This window comes from Zalophus californianus, chromosome 9, assembly GCF_009762305.2.
Source record: "Zalophus californianus isolate mZalCal1 chromosome 9, mZalCal1.pri.v2, whole genome shotgun sequence".
NCBI lineage: Eukaryota > Metazoa > Chordata > Mammalia > Carnivora > Otariidae > Zalophus > Zalophus californianus.
Window position 1 is genome coordinate 105,115,086 of NC_045603.1, and position 4,230 is coordinate 105,119,315.

The 4,230-nt window shown below is 41.8% G+C and overlaps 1 non-coding gene across 1 annotated transcript; it reads left to right on the forward strand.

Moving 5' to 3' along the window:
* Positions 1 to 2,898: 2,898 nt before the first annotated feature.
* LOC113923297 lies at positions 2,899 to 3,086 on the forward strand. Its single transcript, XR_003520291.1, has one exon. It is a non-coding gene; the product is annotated as a U2 spliceosomal RNA (small nuclear RNA).
* Positions 3,087 to 4,230: the final 1,144 nt, after the last annotated feature.

Below are 4,230 nucleotides of genomic sequence, written 5' to 3' on the forward strand. Positions count from 1 at the left end.
ATAATTATTTCAAGTAGGCAATACATTTATAAGATTTAAAAATCAGAACGTATAAATAGGTACATAGTGGAAAATCTTCCTCCTACCTTTTGCCCTCCACTGTCCAGTTCCCACCCTTACCCCTAACACACACACACACACACCTATTACTAGTATCTTGTGCATTCTTCCACAGTTTCTTCCTGCATGTACAAATAAGTACAAATATATACTCTTATTCTCCCTTTTAACACAAATAGCCCATTCTCCACTTTGCTATTTAAAATTTCCTAATGCATCTTGGAGGTCTTTCCATATCAGTAGGTGTAGGGATTTCCATTCTATTTCACTACTGCATAGTGTTCTTGTATAAAGGGCCATGATTTATTTAGAGTGTCTCACTAATGGACAACTAGGCTTCCAGTCTTTTTTAAAACAAAGCTTCAATAAATACTGTGGAACATTTATCATTTTACACATATATGAGTATAGCTGTAAAAATCCATCCAAGAAAAATTATTGGATCCACGGATGTCTTAATTTGTAATTGTTATAGATACTGCTAAACTGTCTACCGTGGAGCTTGTGCTGTTCAACTGTCCCGCCAACATCAACGAGAAGGACATTCATTTCCTCTTTCTTTCCTTCATTACATAAATATTAGTTGACTATTCACTCCCTCTTAGGCACCATGGGAAGCACAGGATGTAAATCAAGTAAGACATGGTTTCTGCCCTGAAGGAGCTCACAGTCGGGACAGTAGTGCTCAACTGGAGCAGTTTTACTCTCCAGGGGACGTCTGACAGTGTCTGGGGACATGACAAAGAAGGGGTCCAAAGTGTCAGTAGTGCCCAGGCCGAGCAACACTGATCTGGTGGGAGTGACAGACCCTGAAATGTGCTGTGGAAAAGTTGTGTTCTTGAAACTTAGAGGAGAGGCTTCTGAAGGCCAATCAGAGCCGGGAGGACCGGTGAGAAGAGAAAGGGAAGAGCGGGCGTAGTGGCTCAGAGGTGTGTGAGCAGTTTCGAATGGCCAGCCTAGTGAAAGCTGGGTGAAGGAGGCTTGCGCAGCAAGCCAGAGAAATCACTGTGGATCTGACTGACAAGTGCCTTAGTAGCCAGGCTTAAGATGGGATCTTTAAGCAATGTGGGGAATCATTGAAAGGTTTCAAGCTGGGAAGTAAGGTGCTTAGATGTGCATTTCAGAAACTCACTTTGGTAGCAGGAGGGAGGATAGTTTGGATGGGGGCCAGATTGGTGACAAGCAGAAGAGTTAGGAGGCTTGGCAGTAATCCAGATTGCAAGTGACAAGAGCCACAACCCAGGTGGGAATAGAGGGGAGGGGTTCTGGAGATATAAAGGAAGCAGAATCAGAAGGACATGGAGCTAAGAAGGGGATTTATAGGATTGCTATGTTTCTGATATGTAACCAATAAGATGGCAAGAGAGGTCATTCTGTAGAATACAGAACACCAGAGAAGAGCAGATTTGGGGAGGAAGAAAAATGTTAGTCAATTAGCAGGGAATATTCAGACCTGCAGTTCAGCAGAAAGCCTAGGACTGGCATCCCCATTTAAGAGGATGTCCCCATTTAATAGGACAAGGAACTGTCCTTTGAAAGGTTGGGAGTAGATGAGGTCATCCAGGGGGAATGCAGAAAGAGAAGTGGGTGGAGAACAGAGCCCTTGGGAGCAGCTGCTGATTGGCCTCCATGGAAGTTGCATGAGGAGCTGAATGCTCATCTCTTTTATGGGTTGTTATTCTCATCTCCTCTGGCTGTGTTGACAGTGCTGCTATTTTCTTCCAGGCAAGCAACCCAATTTTTTAACAACCCTCTAAAAGGCTATGCAAATCTAACTTGTTATTAATACTGTTATTTTCATTGTCCCAGTTGCTCATCTGGTACCTGAAAGTCTTCTACAACATATTCCCTGCTACCTCCCGCAAACCCTTTGGTAATACTTTGTTGTTTAAAAACTTAGCTCAAGGGGCCCCTGGGTGGCACAGTGGGTTAAGTGTCTGCCTCTGGCTCAGGTCACAATCTCAGGTTGTGAGAGGGAGTCCTGAGCCCTGAGGCGGGTTCTGTGCTCAGCGGGGAGTCTGCTTGAAGATTCTCTCCCTCTGCCCCTCCCCCCTCAAATAAATAAATAAATCTTTTTTTTTTTTAAGATTTTACCTATTTGTTTGAGAGAGAGATTGAGAGCACAAGATGGGGGAAGGTCAGAGGGAGAAGCAGACTCCCCACTGAGCAGGGAGCCCGATGCGGGACTCGATCCCGAGACTCCAGGATCATGACCTGAGCTGAAGGCAGCCGCCCAACCAGCTGAGCCACTCAGGCGCCCCAATAAATAAATCTTTAAAAAAATTAAAAAATAAGAATAAAAACTTAGCTCAAGTTTCTCTCTCTCTCTTTCTTTTTCTTAAAGATTTTATTTTTCAGAGAGAGAGAGAGCACAAGCAGGGGGAGCGTCAGACAGAGAGAGAAGCAGGCTCCCCGCGGAGCAGGGAGCCCGATTCGAGACTCAGTCCCATGTCCCTGGGATCATGACCTGAGCCAAAGCCAGTTGCTTAACCAACTGAGCCACCAAGGCATCCCAGGCTGAAGTATCTTTCCTGCCTGCCTTCCAAGGAACCCTGGGCAAATATCTGTCATGGAACTGAAACACCTCACTATAGTTATCTGGGTTTTTTTTGTCTGCTTCCCTCGCTATACTGAAATCTCCTTAGGGCAGGAATCACAGTTTGTCTTAGACTCTCTGGCACCTAATACAGAGTTTGGCACTTAGACATTTGAAAAATGGCTATTGAATGAACGACTTTGAGTTCTAAGAGAAGTTTATTGACAGGGCTCCTATACATTCCAGGGCACTCCTGGTTTACACCTGTTGACCAGGCACAGTTATTAATAATTACCCGTTTCATCGCTTCTCGGCCTTTGGCTAAGATGAAGTGTGGTATCTGTTCTTATAAGCTTAATATCTGATACATCCGCTATCCAAGGACAACATATTGAATGGATTTTTGGAGAAGGGAGATTGAAAAGGAGCTTGTTCTGTCCACTCCACACATCGACCAGGTACTGTTGTCCTTCCAGGCACAGTACCCCTTGTCAGGGACAAAATAATAACCATACAATCTTATAATTATATATAATCACATTATATATAATTAATATATAATAAAATATGGTTGATAATTTAATAACATAATAAAATGTCATATAGAAATTATAATAAACAATATAATAAATATAATTAATATAATAAACTATAGAATTAATATATGATATATAATTACTAATATATAAGATTGTATGATGATTATGATCCCTTTCAATCTCAAAAGTGCCCTCATTTGCAAGATAAATTATGTGGTTATCCTGTTTATAGACGACCCAATTGTCATAGCCGATCCTAACTTTTGGCAGGTGTCTCTGTTTATAAGACATTTCTGCCAGAGAAACCAGCAGACATAGCAGGATCTGTTACTAGTTCTAGCCAATATCAAATAATGCAAACCATTTTTCTGAAATTATGAGGCAGAAATGAGACACCAGAGTTATGGGAAAGAAAGGGAATTCACACATTCCTTACACTGATCAAACTTCTTTCAAAACCAGCAAGCTATAGAATCAATAGAAAGAAATCATTGGCACAAATAGGGTGGTGCAGTGCTAAGAATCAAGAACTACAGGATTTTATAAATATGAGGCCTCACAAATCAGGTAGCTACAATAATTCATTGTGTAAATGAGGAACTGAGGCCCAGAGAGACTATGTTGAATTGATTAGTTATAAAATTAGTTTAAAAATGGGGCCTAGACATAAGGATAATTAAATATAACAAAGAAAGAAAATAGAGTTCAAAACTAGACCCACCTGTATGCAGTTGTTTGATTTTCAGTGAAGGTGCCAAAGCAATCCAATTAGGAAGTTATTTTCAACAAATGGTGCTGGAACAACTAGATATCCATAGGGGGAAAAGTGAAACTGACCCTACCTTACACCATTCACAAAGACTAATTTGAGATGGATTAGAGACCAAAATATAAAGAACAAAACAATAGCGGTGCCTAGGTGGCTCAGTTGGTTAAGCAACAGATTTGATTTCTCTCAGATCATGCTCTCAGGGTCCCGCGATTGAGTCCAGAGTCGGGCTCAGTGCTCAGCAAGAAGTCTGCTTGAGGATTCTCTCCCTCTCCTTCTGCCCTTCCCTGCCCCTCGGGCTCTCTCTCTCTCAAATAAATAAATAA